This window comes from Sceloporus occidentalis, unplaced genomic scaffold (genome assembly GCF_023333645.1).
Source record: "Sceloporus occidentalis isolate IW3139 unplaced genomic scaffold, rSceOcc1.0.p SCAF_48, whole genome shotgun sequence".
NCBI lineage: Eukaryota > Metazoa > Chordata > Lepidosauria > Squamata > Phrynosomatidae > Sceloporus > Sceloporus occidentalis.
In genome coordinates this window covers 4,540,203-4,558,364 of record NW_028317028.1, presented here as the reverse complement: position 1 = coordinate 4,558,364, position 18,162 = coordinate 4,540,203, and the positions used below count along the sequence as shown (strand labels likewise).

General features: G+C 41.3%; 1 protein-coding gene across 1 annotated transcript in view; it reads right to left on the bottom strand.

Moving 5' to 3' along the window:
* The window catches only part of TMEM132B (transmembrane protein 132B), a 206,118-nt gene that overhangs the window by 171,149 nt on the left and 16,807 nt on the right, over positions 1-18,162 (bottom strand). The gene's annotated exons all lie outside the window — the stretch shown is intronic.

Sequence of the window (18,162 nt, the reverse complement as noted above, 5' to 3'; positions counted from 1 at the left end):
GGGGATCCTTCACACTTGTTAGCACCCTCTTCTAAGAGGTTAGGAATGTGTGGGTACGCACATGTAGTTCCCAACCATTGTTAGCACTACACATGTGGTAGAAAGAATCCAGTCGCCGACCTTAGTTCCAACTTGCATTCACAACTTGCAAACAACTCATATGTTAAGGAGTCGGTGGGTTGCTCTCTTTTTCCAACTCATATCCACTCAACTCTCCTGGAGACAAGTATATGCAAGTTAAAAGTTATTTTTTGCTAGTGCTAAAGATACTTTGCTTAAGTAAAGTGCGAGTTTAATGTTTTTCCAACTAGCATTTTTTTGCCAACTTACAAGCATTCATAATTTAGTCAGTAGACCCCAATATCAGGGGAGGGCTGGCAGCCTAAGGCCTGGGGGGCAAGTCTAGACAAGTGGCCCGTTGCGCCACCGAATCAGCACACCATCCATGCCCATCTTTTCCTGATTTTCTAACGCATATTGATGTAATGTGATGGGACTGGGAGTAAAAATAATGATGTTTAATACATTAAAAAACAGCTAATCTTAACAAAATAAAATTTAAATATGGAAAAGTTGGACCCTAGGCATTTCCTTGGGCCCCTGCCTGTAATCATCCCCAGAGTCCCTTTGTCCCTGATTCACTAAGCCACACCTCTGTTTTACTTACTCCCTGTAGTTCAGGTGTAGATCAAAGAAACAACACATGTAAACAGCATGTGCATGTATAGATCAACTGAATAAGACATACAAACCCTGTATTTGCAGGTATACATAAATAATGTATGGAAACATAGCATAGCATATACAGATCAACAGAATAACACACAAACCCAGCTTTGCAGGTACAGATCAACTGGAAAAACTGAAAAACAACTAAGGTATAGATAAAACCCCCTAAATTACAGGCATAGATCACAGGATGCACACCCCCAAAACCAGCCCTGGTGTCCACACTGCCCATATAGAACACGACCAGCACCAAGATAACATTAACAAATTACAGTCCAGAGTGAGCCAACTTTGTCCCCAAACAGCCCAGCGAGAGCCAATTTTGTCCCCAAACAGCCCGCCCTGACACCAGTACAGGCTCTGCAACACTGACACCCAAACACACACACCAGAACAGGCTCTGACACACCGACACCCAAGCAGACACACCAGGACAGGCTCGGCCACACAGATACCACGAAAAGCTCTGCCACACTGACACCCAAACACACACACCAGGACAGGCTCTGCCACTCCGACACCCAGATACACACATACCAGGACAGGCCCTGCCACACCGACACCCAAACACACACACCAGGACAGGCCCTGCCACACAGACAGCCAAACACACACACCAAAACAAGCCCTGCCACACAGACAGCAAAACACACAGACACCAGAAGAGGCTCTGCCACATCAACACCCAAACACACACCAGGACAGGCTCTGCCACACCGACACCCAAACACACCCACACCCACACACACACACACACCAGGACAGGCTCTGCCACACAGACAGCCAAACACACAGACACCAGGACAAGCTCTGCCACACTGATATCCAAACACACACACAAACCAGGACAGGGTCTGTCACACCTAAACCCAAACACACACACACCAGGACAGGCTCTACGACACTGACACCCACATCCAAAATGCTTTCCACACTGGTTTGCTGTTTGTTTGTTTTTCCCCCTTGTGTATTGATGCTCCAGCCAGCCCCCCTTTGGTTTTAATGTAATTCCTCCCACACCCTTGTGTATTCTTCCATGTGGATTTGTGCCCCCAGCCAGCCCTCTTTGTACATTATGCCCCAACACCCTTGTATAATGATTTATGGGATGTCCACAGCCACCCCCCCACCTTTGTGTATTGATTTATGTGGTGCCCCAACCACCCTGTTGTGTACTTATACCCCCTAACCACCCCATTTTGCATTGAATTGTTGTCCCAATGCAGCCCCCCCTTTGAATATGGCTCCCCTTACGCCTATTACCCCAACTATTTTTTTTTATTTTTTTAATACTTACGTTTTTGCTACCATCCTTCACTGCTGCTGTCCTCCAACGTGCTCTTCTAGCTGTCACGAGGAACTGTTCCGTGTGACTCCGCCCCCTTGAACGGCCCATCATGTTGACGATGTGACGTGCCGCTCAAGGGGGCAGAGTCACACGGAACAGGGCACTGTGCAGGCACCCTGGCCGCTTAATGATTTTAAAGCGGCCAGCATATCTTACTGCCGCTTCAAGAGTCACAGCCACATCGGCTGCAATGGCATCTTGGTGTGCCGGCCAGTTCGGCCAGCCCACCGCAGATGCTGCTGGCATTAAAGACGGCCCTGGCGTGGCCGAAACGGCCACTTAAATGGGCGGCCGCGCGCTCGTTTAATGTAGATTCAGGGCGGCCTGGGGGGCAATTACCCCCCTGCCCCCCGGCCCAGCCCGCCCCTGCCCAATATGCAGAAATCTAGGACAGTATGATAAATGGGACAAAGGTAGAGATTATGGGTAGTTTATTCGTATTTATTATACTTAATATACAAGTTCTTGTTTTGTTTGTACGTGTGAAGAGATTAGTCTAGTGCCAATGTTGACTGTGTAATCCCTTAGCCTTGTTTTATGTGTTATGTCAGGGGTTCTCAAACTGCGGCCCTCCAGCTGCTGCAGGACTACATCTACCATAATGCTCCTTCAGCTAAGGGGCTGGCTGAGGAGTATGGGAGATGTAGTCCTGCAGCAGCTGGAGGGCCGCAGTTTGAGAACCCCTGTGTTATGTTAATCTTTTTCCTGTTTCCTGTGTATGTTAAGGCTAAATAAACTGAGACTGGTGGGTCATGACTGGTGGTACAGTTCTTTGAGAGATTATTTTCCCTGGAGAAGCACCTTTACTTCAAGAAACCTACAAAGCCAGCTTTTCTTATGGGCAAGGAGGCAGCGACGGACAGGGATGTCCTCGTAGACGACCTTGCTCCCATTTCAATTACATAACCATCCACATCCCTTTTAATAGGTGTCTTGATGAAGAAAGGTTCATGAGCAGGCCCATGGTTAAAAAAATGGACGATTCCTCACATGTATTCTCATATTTAGTTGGACCATGCCTCTACATACGCTGTATTTTATAATTTTAGGTCTTGCCTGTATTGCTAACAAACTCCTCTGTGCTGCAGATTAAGCCATTAAGTTTCAATTCTCTTGTGTATCTGTTTGCCAGTTAAGTGTGTAAATGGGTAATAATATGCAGGTATTTCTACGAGTCTGAGCTCTGTGCCAGCAGGAGCCCGGTCAGTCTGACAAATATAAATTATTCATTTAGATCAATTTACAAAGTCAGGACAGTTCCCTAGAGACATACTGGTGTATTTTCCAAGCAGATGTGGAGTGTAAATAAGCAGACACGTCTGAAAAATCTCCCAGTGGTGAGTATTTTGGTAAATAAAGAGTTTTAAAATGGGGAGAAAATTGTAAAATCATTTATTTGCCACTTTCTCAACTGAAATTAACCTGAGAGACCAACTTCCTCTATCACAATCTGTTTTAGAGATCTAACTCATGTCAGGCAGTCTTGTTTTCTAACTTTTAGCAATCCTGGGCTTCCCAATCATCCCGATTTGTGCAGTCCCGAATTTTGCCACTCTATCCCACTGTCCTGCCAAGCTCTATCTCTGTTCCACTTTTCCGGACATAGGTAGAGCCCGGAAGGACAGCAGGATTCCGTGTCTGGGACACTGGAGAATGCATACTGCACATGCACCATGAAGTTTAGGCCCTTGACAATTTGATACAATTTGTGGATGCAAAAGAATGAGAGCCAAATAAATAGTACTGCATTTTTTTGTTTGGTTTGAAAAACAGGTTAACGCTTTAGTGATTAGTTCAGTACAGCATTCAGATAACAAACACCAGCCTATTATAGAAAAGAAACGTAAATTGCAATGGGGACCGTCAAATTATTCTTTGTTTGCAATTATTTACTTGCCCTAATAGCTTGTGGAAATGAGAAAAATGTGTTTCTTGAGCACTTGTTAAGGAAACATAAATTACATCTGTCACAACACTTTTCGAGTTCAGTACAAATCTGATGTGACAGAGGATAACAGCTTTCTACAGTAGAACAAGACTCATATGATTACAGTGAGGAGAAGATTATTTGTCCTAGGTCTTAATTTCATATAGAAAAGGTCACAGAAACCTGTTTCCATGTACTCAAAAAATATGAGAAAAAGCGTCTGAATGTGGAATCGTTGTTGCTATTATGCTTATATACTGAATGGAATTAAAGGGACACCCCAGCTTTCATATGCAATTTTATACATATAACAGATGAGCTTTGTTTAAGTTTATGTGGTGTCCCTTTTGCATTTCTATTTGCCTCTTTGCCTGCCTCCCTGCAGGTGATGTTGGCCAAAGATACCTTGTAATTCCACAGGGTTCATTTACTTTTTATTGCTACTCTATATAGTTTAGATAAACATAATAAAGAAAATCCCTCGAAAAATCAAACTCTTTAAATTGCATAATAATGCTTAATGTCTGCAATGTATCATATAAAAGATAATTGATTGGTTCATCAGACATTTGGAGTTCCTTTGGACAAAATCGTATAAGAGGGGTAACAGAGCAGATCGATAAGGGTGCATATAGATACAATTACGACAACAAAAAATTTACAACATAATCCATAAATCAATTTTTATCAAGATTTGCATAATATACCCCAAGGTCCTAGTGACCTTGAACTTAAAGTAGGAAATCAAGAATTTTATCAACAGAGCAACCAAAATTAATTAATAGACTTGTGCGTTTGTTTCCGTACAAACTTTATTTTTGTACTAATCAACGAAAACTAAGCCGATCTCTGATGAAACTAACGAAAGCAAATTCCAAAAGTTTGACATTTTTTAACAAATTTTTAGATTTATTGCGAAGTGTAGACGCCAATATAAGCCATTTTGGTGCCAGTTGATGAGGTTAACCCCTTCGCGACCTTTGCCGGTTCAGGACCGTCATGACATGAAGGTCGCTAAATGACCTTTGACGGTCCTGAACCGTCATAAAATAAAATAAGCTTAGAAAGTGATCAACGATCACTTTCTTCGCTTAAACGGCGTTACTGTAATGCCTCGATGTCGAGGCATTCAGTAACGCCGAGATCGGCATCGGGGGCCATGTCTGGCCCCTCCCCGGGGCGTCAACAGCCGCCATACATTGTATGGCGGCGGACGCCCGTTTTAAAAGCGTTTAGGAGGCGATCGACGATCGCCTCCTAAACTTAAATGGTGTCGCTGGAATGCCACAATCAGGAGGCATCCAGCGACACCAAACACTTACCTCTGGGTGGGCTGTGACCGCTCCGGAGAGCGGTCACAGCCGCCGCTGCCGGTGATCTTCGCCATCAAGCAAGATGGCGGCGGTCCGGGAAAATAAACAATAAAGATGATAGAGTTAGCTAGACGGTCTCCAGACCCTCTAGAGAACTCTGGCTCCACTTGCAGGTTGAATACAGGTACTGCATTCAACCATGCAAGTCAATGGAGCCCAGCTTTCTAATCACTATGTGATTAGTAAAATATTAAAAAAAAAATAAAAAAAAAATAAAAATGGAAAAAAAATAAAAAAAATGTGCTAACATTTAAAAATAATTATGCAGTGATGTCACTAGATGAACCATCCAGTACATTGCAAAATGTGTAAAAAAAATATAAAAAAGTATTAAAAAGATAAAATAAAATAAAAAAATAAAGTTTATTATTTTGAGCAAGTGCTAAAATTTCTCAAAAATCTCAACAAAGAGTTAAAATAAAAGCACTTCAAATACCCAAGGGGTGTCTAATATATAAAAAAAATGGCTGATGGGGTAAATTGGAGTGGCCTAGCTCAAAGATAGGGCATAGGTACAGACTGACCAAAATGGAGAAAAAAAGCGCACTTCCCAAATGTGGCATTTTAAATCTGAAACAACCCGACAAACCCATGCATGTCGGGTATCACTGCACTCAGGAGATGTTCCTGAACACACATTGGGGTGTTGTTTGACAGTGGCATATACCAGAACCTGTATATCTATAACTAAAGTACAATTTGTGTGGAAAAAAAATAAAAAAAAAATACTATTACAAAGTTTGACAAAGTGTAGTTCTATAATTGGTGCATGGAAAGGGTTAAAATAACAGCATTTGGAATACCCTGGGGTGTCTAGTTTTCAAAATATATGGTTTGAATGGGTTAAATTGAGTTAACCGGCTTCAAAGATATTCCAAAGAGGAGATGGAGGCAGAATGACCAAATGACCACCTGGATTACGCATGCCCCAAAAGTAGCCTTTTACCAGCCAAACAATCTGACAAACCCATGCATGTGGGGTATCGCTGTACTCAGGAGATGTTCCTGAACACATATTGGGGGGTTGTTTGACAGTGACATATACCAGAACCTGTATATCTATAACTAAAGTACAATTTGTGTGAAAAAAAAATAAAAAAAAAATACTATTACAAAGTTTGACAAAGTGTAGTTCTATAATTGGTGCATGGAAAGGGTTAAAATAACAGCATTTGGAATACCCTGGGGTGTCTAGTTTTCAAAAATATATGGTTTAAATGGGTTAAATTGAGTTAACCCGCTTCAAAGATATTCCAAAGAGGAGATGGAGGCAGAATGACCAGATTTGTTAAAAAAGATTTGGAAATCATAAAACGCTGCTTGTACTTATTGCCCTATAACTTACAAAAAACAGCAAAAAAACATAAAAACATTGGGTATCTCTAAACTCAGGACAAGTAGTAGAATCTATTTAGCCAGTTTTTTTACTTGCTTTTTTAGGTGAGTAAAAGATTTTTCAAATAAAAGTCATAAAATGTGTTTTTTTTCAATTTTTCACCATGTTTTTTTTATTTTTTTTATAGTAAATAAGATGATACGATCAAAATAATGGTATCCGAAGAAAGCCCATCTTGTCCTGAAAAAAACAATATATAACTTATGTGGGTTCACTAAATGGGTGAGGAGAAAATTACAGCTGAACACAAGCACCACAAAAGTGTCAAAACAGCTGCGGTCCCACAGGGTACAAAACGAAAAATGAGCCTGGTCCTTAAGGGGTTAAGTTGGAGCGATTGTGTGTAAGAGGGTACAGATAAATAACTGATAGGTAGAAGTATGCAAAAAATGGGGATGGTCTTATTGATTGTTATGGCTGTGATTGATGGGTTCAACAACCTGTGGGAGTTTTTCCTTACTTATTTCACTCTTGTCAATCAGCATTTACAAGGGGAAGGGACAAGCGTAAAATACATAAGTGTGCTGATGCCATTATACTTTGTCAATAGCATCAGTTACAGAATGATGGGAGTTGGAGTGTGACAATTTAGCAGAGGCATATTTAGGGAAATTAATTATGAAAAAAACCCAAACGAATCTTAGATGCTAGCTAGCTGGCTAGGCAGAATAATAGTGATAAGATCTTAATGTTTTTCCAAGATGGGGAATTCCGGATGATATCTCTGTAGGTCCCAAATAGTTGGTTAACAATGATTCAAACATTCTTGTCAACAATTTTATGGCTAGGGAAGAAACCTTGATTAGGGCTAAAAATCCACACTCTTTTGTCTGAAATTTGATTAAAGAGGGATTGGGTAGGATTGGGAATATCTACTATAAGTAGACATCATAATGCATGTATGTTAGCACACTTATTCAATATTCATAGGAAGGTGTCCAACCAAGAAGCATGGTTTTGGCATGAAGCAGAGACTTTCTTCCTGCAGATATACTACACTGTGTTATAGATGACATGCCTTCCATCATTGGTCAACAATGGGATTACCTCTCTGGCGCATTAGGTTATAAATCACCATCACTTTATGTACGTAAGAGTAAAATACTTTCTCGATAAATAATGTTTATATATGTTTGTATATAATTCATTAGTAGCTGCAAGAACACCCTTAGTTTCCCTGATGTCAAGCCATAGAAAATTGATGTAGATAAAACCATATCTAATTTGGATTGATTAGGGCCATTAGGCAAGTCAGTACAGTGATACACTGCCTAAACTTAGTTGAGACCCATTACAAAATCATAAATAGATGGTACCTAGTCCTAATAAGAATTGCAAAGATGTATAATATGTTTTTAAATGTTGGAGATGGAGGCTACATACATACCGTATTTGCTCGATTATAAGACGACCCTGATTATAAGACGACCCCCCAAATATGAATATTAATTTAAGAAAAAAAGAAAAAGCCTGAAAAGTCTGAAAGACGACCCTATAGGAAAAAAGTTTTACCAGTAAATGTTAATTCATCTAAACTATTTTTTTTTTATAAAAGCTATGATTGAGAAAAATATTATGGTTTTATTTCCTTCTATTTTCCAACCTGCCCCCCAGTTATGCACATCTGCCCCAGAAATGCCTTATACCCCCTATATGCCACTGTGCCCCATGATATGCCTTTTAACCTTCTAAATGCCACTGTGCCCCATGATATGCCTTTTAACCCTATATGCCACTGTGCCCCATGATATGCCTTTTGACCCCCTATGTGCCACTCTGCCTCCAGAAATGCCATATACCCCTATATGCCACTCTGGCATTTAGAGGGTTAAAAAGCATATTATGGGGAAGAGTGGCATATAGGGAGGTTTAAGGCATTCAGGAGGCAGAGTGGCGTATAGAGGGTTAAAAAGGCATTTCTGGAGGCAGAGTGGCATTACGCTGCAGCCGGAAGGTGGCGTGGCTAGCAGCGGGGGTTGTCTGCGTCCATCGCGCTAGCCACACCTCCTTCCTGCTGCAGCTGAAGTTGTCTACGCGAATCGGGTAGACATCTACACGCTGCCCCAGCTACACACCGGGGACTCAGAAGTACCGGTAAGTGGGGCGGGGGGGGAGACAGGAGGATCCAGGTCCCCTGCAGCTGCGGGGGATCTGGATCTTAGTCGTCTCATAGTCAGACCTATTTGAGGTCTGATTATAAGACAACCCCGATTATAAGACGAGGGATATTTTTCAGAGCATTTGCTCTGAAAAAAACCTCGTCTTATAATCGAGCAAATACGGTACATGGTGGTCTTGCCACAAAATTGGAGAGCTTTGGTCAAGTGTTTTTGAAAAATCCTCAGAAATACCCTCTTTGCTGGTCATAAATAATCACTTCTATACCAATGCAAAATGGAGAGGAGGGATACTGCTGGAGGAAAATTATTATAATAGGGAGACCAAAATATGGGATGACTGGATTAAAAAACTGGATTTAAAAATGGAAGTATTAGGTTTTAAATATATAGATCAGATTATATAAAGCACGAACCACTTTGGCTTGAGAAAATAGAATAACTCTTTCTTGGACTAGAACAGAAAATTACTTTTTGCCTGCATTTTTTGTGTATAGATTTGAGATTATTTTAAGAAAATAAAAAAATTATTCCCATGCGTTCTGCAGCTTCTCATCAAGGTATGTACATTATTTTCTTTTTTAAATTCCAACAATGCAGAAGTACTTTCATACGCATTAATTGTTTAAGAATACAGTGTAGGTCATGTATAATCTTCTCCTTTTGCGAAGGAGAGAATATGTCATGTCTGAGAAATGTTATACCTGACATATATCATCACTACAGTGGGAATTAACCATATATAAAATTATAAATGTCACGCTGGTTCTTTCTACACCACACAGGGCCGGTCTAAATTTGTTCAGAAAGAGCTTAACAAATTTGGCAGGAATTCAGCAGGTTCATGTAACATGTATAACGGTTCTCTGTACCCCGAATGGCTATATCCCCTAAAGTCAGCTTCCTCCGCTACTGCGACTGCTGAACCACACACTTGTTATCAGCCAAGCTACCGTCTTCCCCTCAAGAAACATCAGCAGAGACTAGACGCTTGAGGGTAAAGTCATGAACTGAGTTTAATGGGAAACACCGACCTGATGGAGAGTAACACACCACACATAAATCCCCTCTCAAAATGGAGGTACCCTAACTCTGTGTCCGAGTCTTTAGAGTGTCTGGTTATTGGGGAAATGTGGCATTCTGTACCAGGGAGAAGTAGTGGTCCAAACAGAACCTTCAAAGGCCATGGCTCCTAGTCAGTAGTCATGAATGTGTATGTGTGTGTGACATGGCGTGTGAGTTAGCATGAGTTAGCCTGAATGTGTGTATTAGCATGAATGTGTGTGAGAGAGTTTGTGTAAATATGTGTCAGTGCATATGTTAGTAACCAAGTGAGGGGGCATGGGGCCACATAGTTTTACTTATTCCCCTGGGCCAGAAGGTCCTAGCCCTCCCTTGCTGGAAAGGTAAGGAAGACAAGTGGTCCTAGCTTACCTCTAACCATGCCCTTGGTCCCATGTCTATTAGATTGGACACCAACTCATGTAAAGAAAAGTTTCATAAAAATAATTTTGAGGAAGCAGCAATTATTTAATTAGTTAAGCTGTTACACATGGCAATTAACATAAATAGTACAAATTATGGGTCCCTGTGTTCAAACTAGCAATAAAAGACTCGTCAAATTGAAGTAGAGTTCTTCTAGGAGTTTCATTACATTCTTTCGACTTTGGTGTATATTTCAGTGCATTGGTAAATCCTTAATTGCAAGATCTTAATTATGCTCTAGCAAAATTTCATTTTTATGGATAGTTTGTATGTAGGTTAAAAGGTGGAGGATGTACACTCCACAACAAGGTTTATTATAAGAAATCCAATTAGTTACAATAAGTCCTATTCTTGAAATATATACTTCTGTGGTTATTGATCTAGGCTGCAGAGAAGTAGTAGCTTCAAGGATAGCTTGTTCTGTCTTTTATGTCTGTAATACAAATCCAATATGTTCATTTCTTATTGTGAGGGGTCCAGGCACCTGCCTTGCCATATCCCACGTCTGCTGCTATAAACAGGCTTATTTTTATCTTCTTCCCAGTACAAAATAATTACTGCTAATTATCGATCTCTGTGGTCTAGAACTAATTGACAGGTGCAATTATTTCCCTTTTCGTTTTGCTTTTATCAGAGCAAAAGATCCAGATCCACACATCTTTGTGTGCATGATATATACCGTATTGGCTCGAATATAGGCCGCACTTTTTCCCCCCACTTTAAGTCATTAAAGTGGGGGTGCGGCCTATATTCGGGGTCTAGCGCCCGATGCCCGGGACATGCAGTCCCGGGCGCCGGGCAGGCAGCGGGGTTAGGATACAGATCCCCCGCAGCGGTGCAGGGGACCTGTATCCTACTCTCGGATGTGCTCAGACAGCCTCCCCTGCCAGCACTTTCCACGGGGGGGGTGTTGGCACGGGAGGTTGTCTAAGCGCGGGGTGACCGTCCGCACGATGCGTTTTACCTCTGCCCCCAAGACTTACCAGAGCAGACTCCTGGGTGTCTTGTGGGGCCAGCGGGGGACATCTACGCAATACGCGTTGTTGTGGACATGGATTGCATCGTCCATTATTAGTGATTCACGTCACAGACACAATATCTGTATCTCCCTTTGGATAAACCACTCCCCTAACTGTGGCATACATTACAATACCAATTAGTTCTATTGTTTAAGAAGTGCCTTACCTCTACCACCAGGTAGCACTAGAGAGTGAGTGATGTGTACATCTATTGTTTATCTAAGACCATAGATAATGGCTACCTACATGAAAAGCCATGTGGGCTATGCCAGGAACAATTGGATATCAGGAACTCCAGGAAGTAGGAGGAGGGCAGAGGAGACTGGAAGGACAAGAAGGAAGCAGCATGGCAGAAGCTAAGGGAGCTGTGAAAGCTTGCCAGAGAAAAAGTATGAAATAGAAAGCTGCTCTTTCATCTTGGGCTAGTTAAGTGCCAAGAAGCTAGGACTAGTTTAGTGCCTAGTATTGTAACTAAGAATTAGAAAACAACTACTGAAAGAATCCTTTAAAGTCTTCTATATGATCCTGGTATCTAGAACCATTTTGGAAACTGAACACCAAAGGAGTCATTTGATATGCTGATACTCTCTGAAGTTAAGTACATATGTTATTACAATGTTATTAGAATATAATTGTTGACTGTCAGTAACTTTGTTATGGTAACCTTTTTCGATATATTGTTTTTACCGCTAGAGGTATTAATAAAGTATATCATTATATATCATAACATCTGTTGGTATTCGTCTTTACATAATTTAACTGTATTCCTGAATCAAATTTATTGTTAGATGTGTTTTGTCTAAATTGTGTATTTAAATATTAGCATAATTTTGCATAAAACAGGCCACGACCACAACACGCGTATACAACTTCCGGTGCCGGCACATCTGCTGAGTGCCGGCACCGGAAGTTTTATACGCGTATTGCGTAGATGTCCCCCGCCGGCCCCGCAAGACACCCGGGAGTCTGCTCTGGTAAGTCGGGGGGGGCAGAGTGACAGCATATCTCGGGGGGTGGGGGGGGACAGTGGCAGCATATCTCGGGGGGGGAGGACAGTGGCAGCATATCTCGGGGGGGGACAGTGGCAGCATATCTCGGGGGGGAGGAGGAGGAGGACAGTGGCAGCATATCTCGGGGGGGACAGAGTGGCAGCATGTTTTTTTGGTGCTTTTTTAAAGAAAAAAAACGTTTTCTTTAAAAAAGCACCAAACTTTTAGGGTGCGGCCTATATACAGGTGGCGGCCTATATCTGAGCCAATACGGTATATATATATATACATACAGTCGTGGCCAAATGTTGCAGTCTGTTGTCTGCTAATTTTCACAAAGCCTGCTGAGTTTAGATGATGGCAATTTGTACTGTATACTCCAGAATGTTATGAAGAGTGATCAGATGAATTGCAATCTATTTGCCATGAAAATGAACTTAATCCCCAAAAATCATTTCCACTGCGTTTCAGCCCTGCCCCAAAAAGACATGCTGACATCGTGTCAGTGATTCACTTGTTAACACAGGTGAGAGTGTTGACCTGGATAAGGCTGGAGATCACTCTGTTATGCCAATTGAGTTAGAATAACAGACTGAAAGCATTAAAAGCAGGGTGGTGGTTGAACTCTTCGTTCTTCCTCTGTTAACCATGGTCACCTGCATGGAAACATGTGCTGTCATCATTGCTTTGCACAGAAAGGGCTTCACTGGCAAGGATATTGCTGATAGTAAGTTTGCACCTAAATCAACCATTTATCAGATCACCAAGAACTTCAAGGAAAGAGGTTCAATTGTTGTGAAGAATGTGTCAGGACGCCCAAGAAAGTACCAGGACCGTCTCCTAAAGTTAATTCAGCTGCGTTATCGGGGAGCCACCAGTGCAGAGATTGCTCAGGAATGCCAGCAGGCAGGTGTAAGTGCATCTGCACACACACAGACTTTTGGAGGATGGCCTGGTGTCCAGAAGGGCAGCAAAGAAGCCACTTCTCTTCAGGAAAAACATCAGGGACAGACTGATATTCTGCAAAAGGTACAGGGATTGGAGTGCTGAGGACTGGGGTAAAGTAATTTTCTCTGATGAATCCCCTTTCCGATTGTTTGGGGCATCCGGAAAAAAGCTTATACGGAGAAGACAAGATGAGCGCTACCATCAGTCCTGTGTCATGCCAACAGTAAAGCATCCTGAGACCATTCATGTGTGAGGTTGCTTCTCAGCCAAGTGGGCTCACTCACAATTTTGCTTAAGAATACAGCTATGAATAAAGAATGGTACAACATCCTTCAAGAGCAACTTCTCCCAACCATCCAATAACAGTTTGGTGACGAATAATTCCTTTTCCAGCATGATGTAGCACCAAACCATAAGGCAAAAGTGATAACTAAGGGGCTCGGGGGAACAAAATATCAAAATTTGGCAAGGAAACTCCCCAGACCTTAATCCCATTGAGAATCCTCAATCTTCAAGAGGCGGTGGACAAACAAAAAACCACAAATTCTGAAAAGCTCCAAGCATTGATTAAGCAAGAATGGGCTGCCGTTAATTGACAGCATGTCAGGGCGGATTGAAAAAGAAGGGTCAACACTGCAAATATTGACTCTTTGCATAATGTAATTATCAATAATTATCTTAATGTAATTGTCAATAAAAGCCTTTGACACTGAAATGCTTGTAATTATACTTCAATATACCATAGCAAGATCTGACAAAAATATCACTGAAGCAGCAAACTTTGTGAAGACAATACTTGTGGCATTCTCAAAACTTTTGGCCATGACTGTATATGTAAACGCAGGGTAAAATGTTTGGTCTTGAATTGTGTGTATTTAGGACCCAGAGTGTTACAGTTCCTGCCCTGTATGGTGGTGAAGTACAGCCTCAGGAAGAGTATAGTATAATATTTTCTATCCTTATCCTTTCTTTTGTGTATTTTTTGGCTCTCCGTCCCACTAACAGAGTGTATATGTCCTGAAGACACCAGTCCATATTTTACAAGGACTAAGACTCAGGGAACAGTTAATTCATTGGGCCCACCTGTGACTGATAAATGGCAATAAGTAGCAGACCAAGTCTAGAGCCTAAGTGTGTTATTTGTGAGCAGAGCAGGGGAAGACGCTGCCAGACTATCTTAAATATATCTGCATTTATTTAAGTTGGTAAGCAGACAAGCTGGCCACGAGTAGTAAGCAAGCAATTTGTTTATTGCGTTTATGTTACTCTGACAAGGATTGTGCAAATAAAACAGACATCTGCTTATCGTCCAGAAATGGCTCTGAGTCCTACCTACTCTAGAAGACTGTGTAGTTATATCAAAATCTTAGACACTACCTCAGTCTTACTGGTGGTTTGTCACAATACATTTATTATACACAAACACACACTTTTATAAAGATATATACACTTTATATAAACTGTAATTTAATAAGATTAATTAATAATATTAATCAAGGCTTTGGGTTTAGATAGCCAACATAATACTTTAACGTGAAGTCCATGTACTGGATGTAAGCAGCTACATGGCAAACAGTAAAAGTGTAGTATGTGATCCTATGTATCCAGCAGGAGGCCTGTGATTTACTGTATGTGTTTATGAAAGTATTCAGGACCCCTTTCAGCTTTGAATTACATTGAAATGCTGTTCTAAGTGGTATTATATTTTAAAACATAAAATTTAACATTTTTGCAAGGTGACTGATAATAAGAAATGCGTTAAAGAGATTTCTCTAGGTATGACATCATGGGCGTAGGAACCGGGAGTACCCCCAGTAACTCATGCGGGGGGGACCGATAATTAAGAAATCCCCACAGGGCTATATGAATCCCCCAATAGAAACACAGGAGGAGAGAGAGGGGTGACGAGCGGTCGTTTTCACCAACCACTCGGCGTCCTTCTGTCTCCTCTGCTCCCTACCGCCACCCGCCTCAACGCTGCCCCGGCTGCAGTGGTGGGAGCGTGAGGTGTCTGTCTCAGTGCCGGGGCTTCACGGGGGTAGGGAGAGTGTAGCTAGTGAGAAGAGGGGTAGGGAGAGGGTAGCTAGTAAGAAGAGAGGGTAGCTGGTGAGAAGGGGGGGTAGGGAGAGGGTAGATAGTGTGAGAAGGGGGGGTAGGGAGAGGGTAGATAGTGTGAGAAGGGGGGTAGGGAGTAGATAGTGTGAGAAGGGGGGGTAGGGAGGGGATAGATAGTGTAGAATAGATAGGGGTAGAACAAAAGGTAGAACAAAGTGCTGCACACAAGCTATGTCCAACCAACCTGGAGCTAATATGCCAAGAAGAATGAACATCATATTCAAAGCTGACCCTAAAAGACTTTAAGCTGCTAACACTTCAAAAAGGTTACTCTACTAAATGTTAGGAGGTTGAATGGTTATGCTAGCCAACATATATTTTTTGAAGGAACAACCTAATGTCCTTGACACCCCCTCTAGACAAGATGGCATATTAAAGCTGCGCTCCTCTGTGGTCCGACATTTGTTGCAACTGATTGACTGCTTGAAGAAGCCAATGGCGTCCTCTCACCCACACTGGTAAAAATAACAACCAAATACTTGGCCATATTCCTTTCAATTAATGAATTAATCAATCAAGTGTAGTAAAGGAAGGTACATTTAAGACTGTTTAAACAAGAAAAGGCAGTGAATTATCCATTGCCAAATATATTTTAAATTTGAACACAGCTGCATAAGTGCACTATTTATTTAACAGGCCAAAGCTCCCACCTGGCCTAACTCAGCATCTGCCTCTGGCTATTTCTGTATTTCAAGTGCGTTTAAATTCCATGTAATACCTAAGAGTCTGTTTGACTGTGAATCCACAGACAGCCCACAAGCATATGTTATTTTTATAACATAAGGTATATTTATTCCTCTTGTGTCGCCCCAAATCCCCCGTTAAACTGTCTCCTACGAAGAATGCGGTTTTAATTCATTATGTGCAGGATTGTTGTGATTCTCTCAAGACAGACTGAAATCAATTATACACGTTCTCACTCTGACAATTGCAAACACTCATAATCTAGTGGTGATAATGGACTTACTTGGTACTTGAGACTAATATGGCAAACGACTTGATAAGATTACATATATTTAGTTGCCAATTACTGATGCCACCCTATGTACAGCTACCAGTTGGGATATACATCTGTTAAGAGAAACCTAGCTGGGCAGAGGATGATGTTAAAAGATATAAAGCATTAAATGAAAGACTACTGTATATTGTTAAATTATAAATTTAGCACCTTTAGTTATGGCACAAGAAATAAAATGAGAACTCAAGAAAGTAAAACACAATTTTACAACCATAATGGGAAATTAAAAAAAATATTATGGCAAAAAATGAATTAAGATTAAATGATATACTATGGAACTGCAATTTTCACTTGTGAGTATGCACATATTTGCTAATGTTCTAGCAGGGTCTTAACTCCCATGGGGCAAGTGCTCTGAGCACCGCAAGAACAGGGGCCCACCGAGCTTTCCACTTTCTTTCACTTCAAAAAGCTGATGGACCTATAAACCCTGCCCCAGATGCCAAGAGCCCCAGTTACAACTCTATGTTCAGGACAGAAATAATATCCAAGTCAATAAAAAAAAAATAGCCAATAACCAATAGAAGTTCCCTATAATATGGCATGTTTGGCTTGGTACTGTACTACCCATTTAATGCAGAAGCCTTTATATTTGTCTTTGGGTTTTGTCATAGGGATGCCTACCGCCGTCCTTTTGGACAATGTTTTAATGCTTTAGGATTGATCCTCATTTATTCTGTTCACAGGGGTTAGACATCTCTAAGATTTACTTAGAAGGTTGGACATCTAAGGGACATAAAACTAGGCTTGTTGATAGGAATCTTGAAAAAACAGAAGGTCCATTAAATAAGTACATTATGTTTTTTTATTATTATTTTTTATTTGACATAGTTGGGCATTTTCTTCTCTCTCTCTACTCTTTACCCAAGCCACTTATAAAATAATTTGTATGTAGGCGACACTCGGATTTATCTTTTTCATATCTTTACTTTCACCTGAAATTCAACAGAAGGTCATTACTTGTCTTACCGAAGTATCTTCTTGGATGGCTGACAATTAACATGTAATACGTCAAAGACTGAGATACTTAACCTTCCACCCAAAATCCCACCCAACACTCACTTACTCTGTGCCAACTGTACATTGCTTAGGGGTAACTCTGGATTCATTTTTCTCTCACTGCCAGCGTTAAGGAAGTAACTAAAACGTGCCACTTCCTTTCTAAAAGTATTATTTCTCTCTCACTTTACAATGAAAACACTTACATATGTGTTACTATTTTGCCACCTGGACTAATAATGCCTTGCTCACTGGTCTTCCCACTTCCTACAATATGTTGTCAACTAGAAAACATATTCCAGAAAACCACCTATCCTAACATACTAACATCACAAATACCCTGACTACCTAGAAAACAGTGCATTATCTTCCAAATCATCACTCTTATCTTCAAGGCTTTCTCGCTCTCTTCCCCATCCTATATTTAATGTTGTATACAAACATGCCCACTTGTCCCATCAATAGTCATTATTAGACTTGTGCATTCGTCTTCGGGCGAACATGGAAACGAACACGAAGAGTGCGTTTTCGTGTTCGTTCCGAAGACACGCCGAAGAGAAGACGGCGGCGGTAAAACGTAGGCGAAGACGAAGACACACACCACAAAGATCTTCGTGATTGTCTTCGTCTTCGTCTACCATTCCCCCCCTTCATCTTACCTTGTCTTGTCTTCGCGGCTTCGCGGCATCGCGGCAGTTC